Source organism: Cariama cristata, unplaced genomic scaffold (genome assembly GCF_000690535.1).
Source record: "Cariama cristata isolate BGI_N322 unplaced genomic scaffold, ASM69053v1 scaffold3759, whole genome shotgun sequence".
Classification (NCBI taxonomy): domain Eukaryota; kingdom Metazoa; phylum Chordata; class Aves; order Cariamiformes; family Cariamidae; genus Cariama; species Cariama cristata.
In genome coordinates, this window is record NW_009636489.1 from 427,803 (window position 1) to 445,196 (window position 17,394).

Here is a 17,394-nt window from a genome sequence, read left to right on the forward strand (position 1 = left end):
GGAAAATTTCTGTAAAAGAATCAGTACTTCGAAGGAAATTTCTTTTCATTATTCCTCATGTAACATGAATATGCAGTACTCCATACTATGAGCTACAGTGATTTTTTTTTTTAAAGTTATCTTAGCCAACTTTCTAAACAATGGTGGCAGTGAAAATATCTCTGTGAATTTCAGAAGCTGAAAAAAAGAGAGAAAAATAACCCTCATTTATAAAACAGAACATGACGCAAAGTGCAGCTGAGTTATAACATGTTCTCTGCTGTAATTTAATCTTTGAAAGAACTATCTACCACAAGGTATTTGCAGCTTATTTCACTCAATCATGATCAAAACTCCACTATTACTACTTAAACAATTTTTTTTTTTAAATCCAAAGCGGGAGTGAGTTGTTTTCTTTTAAGATGGTGACAAGCCATATTAATATGAGGTAGTACAAAATATTATGTTACAGGTATGATGAAGGAGAGAAGGTTCCTAACCCAGCAGAGAGGAGAGCAAGAAATATGCTGCTACCTCTTCCTGCACGGACTGGTGGGGAGCTGACACCACTGGAATGGGAAGGGTACCAGTTACTAATACGTAAGAAGTATGATAGCCTGCACAACTGTAGTACCACAGGGGAAAAAAACAACCAACCAAAAAACAAACAACAAAAAACCAAACAAAAAACCCACAAAAAAACCCAAACACAAACAAAGCAAGAGGAACAAATGACAAGGAAAGGTGTTGGCAAGTAAAACAAGCAAGTTCTGTTCCCAAAAGAGACGGAAAGTCGAGATGCAGTTTTAGCCACCATGCGACTAAATGGCGTGCTTGTACATAGTGTGGGCAAACAGAAAGGGGCCGTACTGCACTGCATTGATTTCTTTCATAATGAAAGTAATATGGTGCAAAGTCTCAAAAACTTGGAAGATTTGGAGGAGTTACCACCTGTCAGCAATGAAAAATAAAATGCACACTCTTATAGTGGATGTATGCCTAATTTGTAACTTTTAGAACACAGAAAAATACTTTCTTTGTTATCTAAAACAAGGTAGCCTGCCTCTCTGTTACTCAGTATTTAAATATTTCAGATTAACATAATCTCAACTATTGGTGCTGTACTTCAAACTATTCTGTTGCAGCATGAGGATTTTTTTTGTTCAGTTTAAAAAAAAAGCTGTACATAGGACAATAAACAGATGATACTGTAGATTTTTTTTCTTCCAGACTCCCTAATTTACTTTTAGGTGGAACACATTCTGTGTAAAGTCAATAATAACATGTATTATTAAGGTCAGACCTCACAGCACAAATGATCATACAAATACCTACTGGTAAGATAACTGAACTAGTATAGACTAGTTCTATACTTGCTCTTCTGTGGTCATGAAGTACATTAATAAAAGTCCTGTTGTTGTGCAGAGTACTATTTCTTATGGTAAACAGTAGACTGAAAGAAAACTTAAGAAGAATACAAATCCACATAATATTTTCTAACTGTTTTTTTCAAAACGTAAGAGAACAGAGTTTGGAATGGGCTTCCAATTTCTTCTGTTCTACCTCAAGGCACTGGGGCTTCAGATTCCTCCACTGCTTCCATTCTGTCCCACAAGGTTGCTTTCTTAGTTGGTTAACAGTTTTCCAAGAAATGCCTTTTGGTTTACTGAAAATACTAGGTCAATGTTACACAAATATGTAGGTTCAATTATTTGTTTGTTTGTTTTCACCAAAAGCGTGACATTCAGATCTACACTAAGTCATTCATTCAAACAGAAAGTCAGATGCAAAATGTATGACAGGGCTATGCTCCTAGGAGGAGTGATAACCTGCAGCCTCTTGCAGTTAAGAGCTACAATTTTTTTATCTACCTCATTCTCCTTTTAAATCCTGAAAGGATGGTTCAGAAAAACATATTTTCTGCCAAGTAACATCTTTACTTAAAGTAAACTAGTCCTTTGTGCAACAAGTTTTGAAAACATCTTTTCCTAACCTTGTTTTATTATAGAAAAGGCTGAATGGGTAAATTGAATACATCTGGAACACAAGTTGGAAGGTGTCTTTCTTAGGACTCATGAAATACAGTCCAAAACTTTAAGGGCTGGTTAGGGTTTTCTTTTCAAATTGTTTGGGGAGAAAATGGTGAAAAGATGGGCAGCAGAGAATGACCAAAACTTGCCCTGTTGCATAAATTTGTGGAAAGAAACTGCAAACTGTGGGTATCTTGAAGTGAGCTGCAGCTAAGACAAACCAGACTACTTCACAGAACCAGAGAACGGCTGAGGTGGGAAGGGACCCTAGACATCACCCAGTCCAACCCCCCTGCTCAGGGCAGGGTCAACTCCAGCATGTTGCTGAGGGCCGAGTTTTAATTATCTCCAAGGATGGAGACTCCACCACCTCTCTGGGTGACCTGTTCAGCGTTCAACCAGCGTTCAGTCACAATAAAAAAAGCTTTTTCTTATCTTTAAATGTAATTTATTTTATTTCAGTGTGCCTATTGCCTCGTGTCCTTCAGTAGCAACTGTTGAGCAGTTCAGCCTGGTTGCCGGGTCTACCTATAGAAATAGCAGTGAGGAGTAACAGAAATTGCCATAAGAGTTATTTTGGGCAAAAAACATTTGTTACCACAGCAGGAAGGGTATGCGCATAAAAGAAAGAAACAGCACCAAGAAAACCAGAAAACCTGAATAGAAGACTCGGGGAAAAGGAATTCAATTGCATATAGTCAAAATTGTATTACATACCCAAGAAATAATTTGCAGCATGAAGTTTTCCTGCATCCCAGAGATTGATTATGGAAGAATTATACAGGAAAAATGGAGGCAGTGAAGATGCAGGAAACTATGGAGTAAAATGATTTATGCCACAACCTTGACGAACAACAATATTAGAAAAGCTTAATTACAACAAAACTATCTTGTCTGCTAAATTAAAGAACATTAAGAGCAACATAACTGGCAGATGAAATTTCACTCTGCTCCTTGTTTGGCAGAAATTTCAGTATCCTTAAATATAGCCTAATTCTGTAAATAGATTTTGCTTTCATTCCGTTGCCTGCGTGTATGCACTCATTATCCTCATGGTACCTATACACAATACTGGACTTGACAAAGCTGCTCAATATTTATCTTGCTATTAAGGTCAATGGATTAGCTAGTTTAAGAAAAAAAACAACTTGCTACAACTCCTTGAAATTTAGTTGCACAAAAATAAAAGCAACAATTACAGACATTTTTGTGGCCTTTTTTTTTCCCCAATTATTTTTTGTTTTCTTGAGGAGGGATTTAGGGGGGAGCCAAAAAGCAGGCAGAGGATGTAAGTGACTTGCGTCTATACAGCCAAGCTTTAACATTAGAAAAATTGTTCCATGAGGAGAAATATTGAAGTCCAGCTCCCCATTGATTTGTGTCCCGTGTTGTCCATATAACTCACCCTACCACAGTAAATCCAAGTCGTGCTCTTATACCTCCTGCATGCCAGTCCTTTAAGGCCATTTCTATTTACGTCTTCATATCTCACCCCAAAGCTTCCTTCTTAATACCTCGGCTATTGACATAACAAGAAAGAGACAGGAGCTTACTACCTTTCTGTAAGCTACACAAAGCAGATGACTGAAAACTCAGAACATCCCTTCCCTTGACTAGAGGTATTAAGCTAGGTCTCTCCTCTATCTAGACAATAATTTGCAAAAAACTTTAAACCCAAAGGAAAGAAGTGCCCGAACTTCACTGAAATTGTTCAAAAGATTCAAATGGTGAAAGGGGAAAATATTTTCAGGAAGGAAGTCATCACAAAATATTTTATCAAGAATTTAAAAAAAAAAATCTCAAATTTCTTACCACCAAGGTCTAAAGACCTTCACAGTATCACCAGCTGAATAAAAATAACTTGACAAATTAAAAACTGGTGAAGTAGAATCCAGCCATTTCCAGCTGTCAGAATGCCATTAAAGGAAAATTAAATAAACACTGAAAAGAAACACTTCCCCAGCATCTATTCATATGCAGGCAGGGATACATTTGTTAGACAAGAAAGAAAGAATGAATGCAATGTGCTAAGAGTGGAAGGAAGTTTTCCGCATGGCATTTTTTTTTCAGAAAGCTATGGCCCATAGTATTAAAAAAAGCGTAATTCTCATCCTATGCACTTTTCCCCCTCTAACTCATAAAATTTCCAGTAACGTTGGCCACTAGAAAATGCAGACACAGCTCAGTACTAATAACGGGGGCCTTTTAAAGCAACAAAGCCACTGGTTAAAGGAAATATTGAGAATGAAGCTTAGTATCCTCACTCATCTTTAAGTGATAGGTTATGAAATTCTTTCTTCACCAACTTATTACAACAAGCAGCTCTCCTACCGAATGACAAGAGACACAGAAAAGTTACAGCAAAAGGGAAGAATGTTTTCATATAATGTCAAAATGAACACTAAATTTAAAAGGCATAAGAATAGCTTTAGTCCTTTAAACCATACAAAGGTTTAATTCAAGTACATACTAAGAACTTTAACTAAAATTATCCTGATATAAGAAACAGAATAATCACTCATAGTCACTTCTCACAGTCAAACGGAGGAGGTAAGATGTGGAGAGAAGAAATTCAGCTGTTAAGTAAAGTCACCACAACACATTTTGTCTAATAAATTGTGCTATAGTTCTAGGTGAATGTTTCTTTTCCATAATGAAAACATTCACACATATATATCAAAGTTTTAAAAACACCTGGAAGAACAGTTTGAAAAGCTGTGTGAATTAAAAAAAGTAGTTAACATTTGATTTAAAGCAATTTTGAAACAAAAGTTAAATTTAACTAAAAAGTGATAAATTAGAAAGGCCATTGTAAGCAACTTCTAGTCCTGCTCTAGTTTAAGTATTTTTAAAGAGGAGTTGATATGTACTATCACCATGCAACAACATCAGGTCTGAATTAATGAGTCTGAGAGAAACATTACTCAACCATTCAATAGGGATTACACCTTACTTAACAACCTTTTGTCAACATAGCTGAATTGGTAAAACCAAGCCAGAGCAATCTAAGAAGAGTGTTCTTTTCCCTAAACTAAGTCATTACTCCCAGCCTTTCATGGGCCACAAGAGTTGTCCATCATGCGTTGTTCAACCTAACTTTTGCTCTTGTAACTTCTTTCTGCCAACTTGAGTTACAGAATTTTACTTGGAAGTTTTTGGCATCTCTGCTGCAGAGATAGTTGAGAACAAGCATTTGGAAGATAGAGGATTTCTGTAACATACTGTGCAACGAATAAACCACTTAGAAGTCTCAGATACACAAATAACTCCACATCAGCTGATACATACTCATGAGAGCTCTAGCCCTAACAAGACAAAAATCACTTGAATCGTCTCTTGCTGTTGTCCTTCTGTATCCTTCTGTGACCAACCTAACAACGTCCAAAGGCTCACTCCCCTGACCAGGCAGCCCTTACTCCTGCACTGGCACTGGCCCCAGCATCACGCCAGCCTTTCAGAGAGCCAGCCCGATGTGCTGAGGCAGCAAAAACACACCCCCTTCCCCCCACCATTTTCTGCTGGACAAGCAAGTTCAGTAAGATCATAAGGGGCTACTGAGAGCCACCACAAGGTCAGTGCTAGAACTGGGAAAGGGAGAAGATGAGGGACCGTATTTTAAGACATAAAGATTGGCTCACCATGTCTCATGAAACTATCCTAAGTGAAATCTAATTATCACAGAATCACAGACTGGTTGGGGTTGGTACAGACCTCTGGAGATCAACTAGTCCAACCCCCCTGCCAAAGCAGGTTATGCATGTGCCAGGGACAGAATACACTGTTATCTTTATTATCTGACATGAAGCAACTTGTTCATCTCTGTAAGAACTAGGTATTAAATGCTAGTATGTAGTAATAATTGTTAATACAAACATGGAGTTTTCGCCTTCCGTTTTTGCCAGTGAATCTAAGTCTTGACAAGGCTGATGGGTGAAAAACAAACAGAAAAACCCTGAAAAACAACACACCTCCCCAAACCTGTATTGACAAGTGTATTCACATGATATACTCCTGACAGTAACATTTCAATAGAAGTCGTTACTTTAGAAGAGGCCTACAAACAAAATAAGTGCTTAGGCAAGCAGCAAAAATAGAGGTTTTTGTCAGATGAAACTCCAAGCCAGCCCTGCAGAAAACCAGTTTAAAATGATGCACTAATTACAGTATCTGTTTGAACAACAAAAGTAATTTTATAACATGAAGCATCGGAACATACTGATTGTCCTAACCCCTGCTGATAAACTGCTTTAATTGTGCAGTTACAGTCAGGCAAATTAACATAGACTTTCGCTCCTACTGAGCTTCTAATGGTAGCAGTTCACGAGCAGAAAGCTGATGAAAAAATAATGTAACAAAAGACATGGTGAAGCAGTAGCACCTGGCCAGGGAGAACACTGTACCTTACTTCACATTCAGAATTTCTCATCGATGTTTTCTTCTATAGAAGTAACAAATCAATTGCTTAAATTTACAGTCACATACTTACTGTTTTGAACGTCAGACAAGTTAGTAACTATTCAGCATGTCTTTAATTATCCATTATTATTGTATACGAAGACTCCTTCAAGACAATTCTGGATTAAGCAAAAGGTGTCTTCCAGCTCACATTAAACCAGTTGGTACCTGTCAAACATTGTCAAAGGGCATTATCTAAAAAGTCTTTCAAGAACTACTCTGAAAAAAATCTGATGGCATGAAACAACCTAATGTCTAAACGCACAGGAGAGGATTCTGTTCTCTGTCTCGGAGCCTCAAGACAGACTTTATGCTCAGGAAACTTCAAACCAAGCGCTGCCCCAAGTTCAGATCTACCCTCCAGTCAAAATGAACAGTTCCTACACGCGGGAAAGACCACACTGGATCTTTCTAAAGCTGTGGGTTTGCAGCAAAACTGCGCTGACTCAGTAACCATGGGCTGGCGACAAGGGGAAGCCCCAGCCACCGCCCAAGCCAGTGCAGTCACATCCCCTGGCTCGGCAGAGTTTCGGCTGGGCAGTGAACTGCTCCAGAGCAGAGCCAGAAGAAACTCGCCATTGCAAAGGGTACGTTTCTGTGAAATGGGCAACAGGATCGAATCCTTCCCGGATATTCTTCTGGCCTATTTGTCTCAAGTTGTGCCACTGTGAAAAGTAAGAGCAATAATTTGTGGAATGAGCTGTATCGTCAAGTGCTATCAAAACCCAGGAGCCTGCTAAGGATGAACATTTCACTGTTTTGGAATGGAAGTAAAAAAGGCTTGTATGCATTGGTATCCTCAGGGAATAAATGAGAATTCAGCACATGAAATGCACAGCGTAAACACAACACCTGGATATATTTGTTAGAGATGAAAGCAATTGTTAATACTGATACTTAAAATTACCTTGAAGTGTCAAACTTTACCTAGTCAGAGGCATGAGGCTGTTCGTTTCTCTGACTTTGGACTACAGGTAAGAGTTTTAACATTTTAACTTTACCAGTATTCCTGAAGTAGTAAACTTCATATGGAGACAGAGTTACACTGCTATCGAAGTAGAATTTTGGTCCCCTACAGAAAAGGGGTTAAGCAGTACAAGGCATTTCACAATACTGTGATTATTTTCACACATTGACCACTGTTAATGTAACAACATCCACAAACAAATATCAAATTCCCTTGAAAGAAAATTAAATGCCAATAAAACCTGAATACAACACTCTTCTTGATTCAGGGTTATCTTCAGATGGCTTTTTTTAAGGGAAGTACCTCCATATTCTGAATGTCAAGGTACAAAAGACATTTTTAAATGAAGGCTTGGAACAACAAAACCTAATCTGTGACAGCAGACGCATTCCTCAGAGCATTCTCTAATCAGGAAATACAGCCAGTAAGTTTATTTCAACTCATGACTCAAGTCCATTCATTAGCAATCACTAATGAAATTAACTTCAAAATATCCTGCAACTGTTCTAAAATCACTTCTGCATAAACCTATCTGTCTCTAAGTTTATAAGCATTATTAATCAGTATAAAGCTGATTCTGCTATTCATCTTTAGATGGAGAAAGGCTGACAAAAATAAGTATTCTTTCATCTACCTTAGTATCAAGCAGCACCTATAATACCATGCACTTCTATACACACAGATATTAAATTACTCAGTTTATAGAGTCTTAAAACATACTGTAGAAGTTTCATTCATTAACAGGATGTTAAGAACAAAACTATATATCGAGAAAATATATCCAGAATGGACCAGTTTTTATGAACCAGTTATTCCTCCTCCATGACCTAAAAAGGTATATCATAAAGGAGGATCAACATGTCAGTAACATCATATTTTACTATATACTACTATTAAATTTACTCTTTCAAGTACACGAATATTCTTTTGTATATCTCAGTTTTTACTTAACCAATATTCTAGTTATATTTTAATTTACCATTATATTTCTACCCAGGAGGAAGACAGTATACAAAGGTACTAGCCTTGCTAACACATGCCTCTCTATTCCATCTAAAAAACTTACCAAGGTATCTAAAACTCTGCTAAATTACATGCTGAAAGGCAAAATAGTCTTAATTAAACTGAAAGTCTGATGCCTGTTTTTCACCTGGGATTCTCAAACTAGGAGAGCTGGAAGTGTTGACATCCAAAAGGGTCTGACCTAATACACTTTCCAAAACTAACTCAAGGCATGGAAACTTCAAGCAAGTTGCTTTCAGAAAGAAGTTGCAACTCCAAGAAAATGCAATGTAACAGCCCAGTGGCTGGCACCTTGGTCCAGGAAACAACAATCCAGATCCTAGTACTGCCTCAGCGAAAAACGCATCAACATCACCACGCTGACATTCCAGGAGCACCCAGGAGCTATCAGAATAAACTGAGCTGCTTACACCCTGCATTTTAGTGCCAACATCTCCACACTTCTACTTTCTTCATCTCAATTCGCCTATCGCTTCCAGAGTCCAGTGACTCAGCCTCTGCTTGAAAATCCATCCATTTTGCTTTTCGTGTTTCCTCAAGGATGAGGCGCATATATGCCTCGTACATCTTTTATTTTTTTTATATATATCTCTATATCTCAATAGGGATTCCTTTGCATAAATCTTGGTAAAGGTCTTAAAGGAGCATATTGTAAAGACAACTTCGTAAAATGAAAATATAGTCATGCTAACCCTTCACTTTTTTTAGTTACAAAATAATTGTAAGCTTTTAAGAGAGAGCTACTCCTCCCCATTTTCTCATGCTGTTAACATTTACAATAATACATGATTACTAACCTCCTTAACATCTTTTCAGAAACTGCTTAACACTTAGTAAGAAAAGTGAAATTTCGCTTATTCCAAATCTTTGCACAAAGTATATGAAGATGTCACTACAGAACATTTTTAACAGAAACTCAGATTGAACATGTTAACATAACCTCAGTGTGCCAAGAAAATTGAAAAGTACCACCTTTTAACATGCAATGTAATAGACAAGTTTCAGATAGTTATACAACTCTGCACAGAGCTGCCAGCTAAATTTAAGAATATCAAAAGGAAAACTCTTCCCTATTCCCCCCTCAAAAAAACCCAACTTAAGTAAAAAAGAACAGGTTCATACTTTTTACTCTTCATATGCAAAAAAAAGTTAAGTGACTTCTGTTTAAGAATATGAGCAGTTACCACTGTTTCTTTAAAAATCAGATGACTTGTAATGTAAAATAATTTTTTTTACAGTAATATTTTGTTAGCTTTATTTTAGGACATTGTGATCTTTAGGCTTTTACTATTTGTCAAACCAACAAAAATAAGAGACTCATGACTCAAACCAAACAAACCCAGGTAGTAGTCAAGCTTCAAATAACTTCCCAAGCCATAAAGACACTGTTCTTGCTCAGTGAAGTTTAAAAAAATTTAAAGAGGCAAAACAAACATTCACCACTTCTCTTTTTTTAGATTGGTGCAAAAGCAGGTTGGGGAGGGGAAAGGGTAGAGGAAGGTGAGTAATTTTAATACTTTAACCAGTGACACTTTGCCAACAGTACTTTACTGCTGGGCTACAAGAACGCAACAAAATGCAGGAAAGAGGCTGCACACAGGAAAGCAAAGCTGATTTTACTGCCAGGGCCAGGCTGACACGGTTGCAATGCCAGAGCTTTAGCTCAAAACCTGTATGTTACACTGCTTGGGAACGGCTCTTTCTGTTCTGGATAAATGTGTAAGTTAACAACAGCTGCGAGTTTTGACAAGAACATGCACAGTCAGACTACAGAGGGAGGGGAGACATCAATGTCACAACAGATCTCGTGCATGCGCTGCAGAGCTTTGCGGAATCCTAACCTTAATGAAAAACAGAGTATCAGTACTGATAAGATTATACCTAATATTTTTCATATTTCCCCTTTCTTATTTCAATCCTTGGGATGAATCTGCCTTGAAGATTTCCTCAAAGATGTATAAGGAAGAGCCGGTGTCTGAATCCCTCCTGCTTCCTGTAGGTCTCCAGGGATGGCAAGGCGATTCAAGTGCCTAGGCTGCTAAATGCTATCACGAATAATTAGATTCAAATCACCTCTTACGTCAACAAGAAAACACAGTGCTAAACATAAACCAAGCTTCTTCATAAGTGGTTGCTTAAATTAATATTGCCAGCTTCAGACACAATGTCTGTGCTTATAATTAGGATACTGATCTTCTATAGTCATGTCAGAGAAAGAAACTCTCCCAAATCACAAGTCAGGACTATTCTGAGTTTTCTTGCATAGAAGTGTTACTTCCATAGCCTTCAGTTCAACAAGAGCTGAAATGGTAACTGCTCACTCCCACCAGAACAACTGGCTCCGTTCCTTTCTCCTTCCTCTCCGCTGCCTGCCAAGTCCTTCCCTCTTCTTCGCACCAGCTCTGCCTGGGCCCTTCCAGAGCCAGCCTCACCCGGCAGCAAACCACGGCTGTCAGATTAGGTCCTGCCTGTTGAGCAAGCTGAACTGGCTCAGCGACACATCCCAAAGCAGCAGGCTGAGCACAGAGGAGGGCCCAGGCACATCCCTTCGCAGGACGGTGACAGCTGTCAGTCACAGCTCAGCAGGCCGCACAGCCAGCCCAGTCACTCCCCTGCCCCACAAAACCCCTCACAATGGGGGCGAGAACGAGGGAGCCCCATGTTCCGAGTGCCTGGCGTGCAACTCTCTAGACATGTTGGGCACTTATCAGTGCCGCTTACGTCACGTCATTTTACTGTAATACATCAATCGCTATTTAAAAGTTAAGTGTTCTGAAAACACAGTTTCCACTCACTTCAAGTTAGATGTGCAACACAATCAACATTTTCCACTTCGAACGCTGCATCTCAGTTGCTTACCTGAGAAATGAACATACTCTGTCCCATTTATTTAAATACGGGTGGTGGCAAAGAGAAAAAAAACACCTCACAGCATAGCAATTAACTCCAAGGCAAAGTTCATTCATACAAAAAGCTTGTAACTAGCAACCTTAATTTTAGCATCTTCTAATTTGAATTTGCAGTCTCAACACTCTTCTTAAAACCGTGTAACTTGACAGAGGACGTCAGCTGGGTTTCGGTGGCCCCGTTTCCCTGTTCATTACACAGCAGCACTAATACCGCCCCATTACATAACAGCCCTTTTGTCATCGCTTCGGAGTGCTTCCCACTAACGAATTATATAATTAATACGTCACTCAGTTGTTCGCTCTCTCATTTCTTTACACAGTGATTTCTCCCACAGTACTGGAATTTTCAGATTTACAGAAGCATTAGGAGGATGCCTTGCATTTTGGATTAGAGAGAAGTGAGATCAGAAATGATGCCCCAAGTTAAATTCTGGCCTCGTCAAACTATTACAGAAGGGCTTTGCCTTAGTGACCAGACACGGTTAAGCAGATAATTGCCCATGGTTGTTCTTGCCCACTGCTTAGATCATGGCTGCTTCTGCTCTAAATCGTGGCACCCTCTACAGTCCGTGGGTCTTTTCCAAAAGATAAACAGTCAAATTCATTGACTAATGTAACAAACTAATTTTCCTCAGAATGTTACTGTTAAACAGACATTATACTACAGGTGGCATAAGTTCACAGCATGTTACCAAACATACTGTGTTGTCCAGACAGGGTAAGAGGTTCTTTATCAGTTGGAAACAACTGAAAAGCTAAATTTCAGCATCACTAATGCACAGACCAACTGATTTGCTCCATAGCTAGAAAGTTCACCAGTCAACTGCAGTGTTTTTATTCAAGGTTGAGCCTCCATCCATACAGGTTGTCTGAGATTTTTGTTTTTCCCTTTTTTTTGTTGTTGTGTGTTTTGGGTTTTTGGTTTTGGTTTTGGTTTTTTTTGTTTTTTGTTTTGTTTTTTTTTTTGAGGAATGGGCTGTGTGAACTTTGTATTGTCTGCTTTGGATTCATACTCTGGTAATATTTCTAAGCAGTGCACAAATCATAGTGTAGTGTGGTGTTGTCCATGATTTATTCAACTTTTTCCTCTAACAGCGACCCACAATCAGCAGCACAGTACTGAGTGGAACAAAGAATGCAGCGTTCCTATAGCATTACTGCTAAGATTGTAAGATTTTAACACATTTAATAATAACAGTCTAGCCTTACATTTTATCTCCATTCTCTTATTTTTCCACTAAGCTATTAAAACAGCAGGTTTACTCTGCAACTACAATAATTTAATCTTATGGTGATTACACAAGCATATATTTATATATCTTTGGGTTTTAATCATTTTACTCCCTCCTCCTGAAACAGTTCCATGCTTTCCATATTTACTCAGTTGTAAAAATTACAGAACAAATTTATTTGTAAACAAATGACCCGGACAACAGTTCAAGACAAATGGAAAGTAACAGACAAGATACTAACGTAAATTAAATAAAACTAACTTCTACTTTAAAAATAAAACAAATTTCGTTATAGAGAATACAGAAAACTCCCCAAATTTGTCACCCAGTACAGAACTGGCAATAAGTATTAGCTAATGAACTGAAGTTGAGTCCTTGAAAGAATTCAGAACTACTGTTTCAAATGATCTCAGCACACAAACTTTCCATGTATTTATGACTGAAGCCTTGCACATAGTCTGTAATTATATTGTTTTATTGCAGCAGTTCCCTCAAATCCATGCTATGGTTATATGGGACTTGACACACCCAAGTTACCACCTAGATAACTCAAAGTGTAACCACTGTTCCAAACCTTCTTTATGACCAATTTCATGCAACAACTCTACTGATTGTAATGACTGCAGAATGAGGGGTACCCAGCACACGGCACGTGTTCTCAAGGCCAGGTTAAAATGTAGTCATAGTCATGATAGTTAAAGACTGTACAGCTGAGTGCCAGCTTGGCACTGGTATTAAATGGCTCTTAAGAATACCACTGATAGTATATTAGGGAAGCCTTTCCTACAGCACAGAGATGATGCATCTTCAGGATCGGTATCCCCCTCTACCTCTGAGGTGATAGCAATCCAGTTAAAAAAAAAAACAAACACCCAACCAACCATCAGTAAGCCAGTGGGTAGTTCCCTTCAGCAGTTCTACTTTAATGATTCATAGGAATTAGAACATTGCAACCCACCCGGTGGCTTTCACGGAGAGCTCGCTGGTCTTTCAACGAGTCTGTCCTTAGGGTTGGGGTTCGGAATGCTTTATCCGCTTTCTACACGTACTGAGCTGAAAACCATAATTTATTCAGTTCATTTAAAATACTATACACTACCATCAGTTCTTTATATAGTATGTGTGCAACACATTTAAAATAAAAACTTGTGAAAACATTTAATAAGAAAATGTAATTTTAAGTGAAATTACTGAAATAACATTTCTGCAAAGGAGTTTTGAAAAAAACTATTATTATGAAAAAACATTTCTGACCACTTCTTAAACTTGAAAATAAAGTGTAATAAAACCCTTTCTCACTACAGAAACACAAAAGAAAATGAAAACTATCGATAATTCAAAGTCAAGTATCACAATATTTACATTGCATACATATATACCAGTCTTAAGAGAGAATGTCTAGATACACATCCTTCAAGATCACATTAAATTGACAGTCCTTCAACTGCTGTTTAGAAGACAACATCATCCTGCCAAAAAGACATCCAGGTTCACATGAACTTTTTGAATCCCACAAAATCTTGGTAAAATGTACAAAAACATTCACCAAAGGAATGTAATTTAAAAAAAAACCCAACTCATTAAATAGTGAATCTGCTGACATTTTCGTCTGCAAGATTTTGAGCTAAACTGAGTGCACAAACTGAATAAAACTACAAATAACCAAATTATGACAGCTCCATTGCAAGTCACTGTAATATGAAAAATTAAGAATTATTTAATTACGCAAAATTTCAAGTTCTGCTTTTTCAACACAGTGCCCAAAGAAAAGCACATGCAGATCTAGTCATTGCCCTCAGCTAAACAAAGATATTAATGAAGAGAAATACCATGAATAAATACTGGACAGATTAAAAGAACCAAACAGAACGTCATTACCGTATGAAGCCACAGAAGCAAAGTAAATCCTTGATGGGTCAACCAAGTCTGAAGACGTTTAAAGTGAGTAATTTGTAACAGATTCCAGTATGTTATCAGAAACATGCAAAAAGTTATTAAAAAATTAACTGCTCCTACTCTTCAGAAGATAAGTTCCAAACATTTTTTGTTAAAATGTGCATTATATACGGTTTTAGATTGCATGCTTATCTGCCCACACAAAAACCAAACTGAAGTCTTACAGTTTAAATTAATATATTTCTGAATAACAAAAGTCAAAGTAAGATGGTACGGCTAGGGAGAAAAGGTCATTATGTGCATGTCTGTCTCATGTTCTACAGTGGTTTCATCCATCTTAGAAAATAAGACCGCAGTGCATGAATTGAGGACAAAAATAATTACACGCTCTGCTCACATCCTATAGCGATAGCTAAAAGAAATGTGGCTTCCTTCATTCTAAACGTTTCCTACTCTTCAGGAAAGCACAAGCATAATCCCTTTGTTCAAAACGCATTTCCAAGAGATGACAAAGATTTACTGCCAACCGACGGGTGCTGACTTCCCACTTCCAGACCTGATCATTTTCCTTTTCCCCCCTCCTCTCCCTTCTCAAACTGGCACAGGTATTCATTTGGGTCAATACAGCTTAATAATTACAAAAAATTTATATCCCACTGAACTATACTCTCACAGTAGCTGACCAGAACCTAGCTTTTTCCCGTCCCTGTTGTAACGCCCTAACATGGAATAGCACATTTCCCCTTACCTCCCAAAAGAGAAGTTGAGCAAAACTGTCCCAAATACATGTAAGTGGTTAAGAATTAACAGAGTCATCAGGCTACTTGTCATTAATATTCTCCATGTAACAACTGTAGGCTGCCAAGAGAATTACAACATATCTAAGTATTTGCTATTACATTTTAATCTTTGCACTGTATGGCTTACAAATTCATCCAGATGTGTCACAAATGAACTTCATTACTTTCAAACAGGAAAAAGACGCCAAAACCACTGAAAAATCCCAGCCCTTCCCAAAAAATAGCTCTGATATTTCGACGAACTAAAACCCAAGAGTACAGTTTAACAACTTTGCTTCCCCATTCTCAGTTAGCACCCACCTGGTATCATTCACAGTCAAAAAATTCTGGTCTGTTTCAAGTATCTACATCTTTAAATACAAGAGTTCAACACAGCAAAAAGTTCAACAGTGGTGGAGAGAACAGGTATTTCAAGCCTTTAAATTCCATAACTGGTGTGCAAAAAATGAGTTGGGGACCCTACATTTCTCATCTGAATATATCAAAAGCATCATCTCCACAGCATACCAAGAAACCACGGTCATCCAGTTCAACTACTTCAAGAACAATTACTGCACTTTGCCTAAAGCCTGTAGTCCCACAACAGCTTAAACTATTCTAAGTCAGTGCTGTCAGTCCCACCTTGATGTACGGGACTGCCTGCAATCCAGTTCATGGTTCTCAAAAGCAACAGTAAGTTTCCAGCTTTAGTTTTCAGCTGGCTTAGCACTGAAGCAGGTCATCATAGTCATTTAAATCACCAGTAATGGTCACAAGGAAGGGGGAAAGCATGCCTAGCCAGGGCTGTGCAAGTGGTACTGAACAGCAAGTGTGGACATAAACTGTCCTAAGAGCAGCCCTGGATCTGCAGCCTGAGGTATCTGAAGGAGTCAAATTTTCCGATAAGCAGTAGCACTCAGAGGCTCACTGATTTTTTTTAATACTTCAGCAATACAGATGGATACTTCCTTCCTGTACCTCCAATACAGCCTTCAGAAAAAGAGCAAAAATACTAATTTAAGAACACAAGTGATACCTTCAGGAGAAACTCAAACATGAGCTCTCAGAAATGTCCCCAGCATAGAAATAATTACAGACCCAGGCACTTAAGAGGTTGTTGAATTGCCCTTAGTGAGAATGCTGAAGAGCTGATTTGAACACCAGCAGTTGGAGGTAGCAAGTATTAGCCACTTTTTTTTTTTTTAAAGAAAATCACTATGATGAACTACCCAACACAATTTACATTTTGAAGATAAGTTCAAAAGAAAAAACTTGAACAACTACTATCACAAAAACCTTACTAATATTAAACTTGTGTATATTTACACCAATTAGGTATTGCAACAGCGCTTAACTGATGTGAAGTCTGTCAATAATCAATCAAAGCTTAAATATATTTTGCCTCACATCAAGCATATAAAGCAAATTCACAATTTAGGGAAGGGAGGGTTGAGACTCTTTCAACCAGGGTCTCCTCAAATTACAGGTGATTTGCAAAAACTACTGGAATGTTTACAAGAAGTAAAACATTTACTTGCCTCTACCTCCAAAACTGCTGGATCATGGTTGTCTCTGCTCTTAAAGGAGACCTGAAAAGCAAAAAAAAATTGGGCTTGTGCCCTATTTTGCTTCTTTAAGATGTTTAAGAGAGGCATGAAGAGTTGGAATTAGGGTTTTTATTTTATCTTGTGATGGACACAATTTATTCCTTCTTGTTTACAACTTGAGATCGAAATCCCAAGAAGCCATAACATCAGACAACCTAGTTAAAGGAAAACAATGCAAGAATCAACAAGTTAAGTCACAGAATAAAGAACAAATTTCAGTTTTCTTCCCCTCACTCCCACCTCCTTCAAGTTCTCCTTCATTTGAGTGATGAATAGCACAAAATCCCTTTCCAGGGTGAAGTATTCCTGCACTATCACTACTGGGGATTTGCACACGGTTTTATGAACATTATACGTGCTAAAAAAAGAAAAAAAATCAGTTTGAAATGTGATTGAGGTTGTATTTAAAAATTTTAAGATAAAAAGCAATTGGAAAAGAAAGCTCAAGCCCTTTTCAGGGCCTCTTTATCTTTCAAAATAGCAAAGTAAGTAGAAAACCAATTTTTAAAAGTTCTTT

The 17,394-nt window shown here is 37.9% G+C and overlaps 1 protein-coding gene across 1 annotated transcript in view; it reads right to left on the reverse strand.

The window, feature by feature from the left end:
* QKI (QKI, KH domain containing, RNA binding) overlaps positions 1-16,855 on the reverse strand; it is a 66,212-nt gene extending 49,357 nt beyond the window's left edge. The window contains exon 1 of the mRNA XM_009707940.1: positions 16,809-16,855. The gene's annotated coding sequence lies outside the window, so the exon portion shown is untranslated. The remainder of the gene's footprint in view (positions 1-16,808) is intronic.
* Between the last annotated feature and the right edge of the window lie 539 nt (positions 16,856-17,394).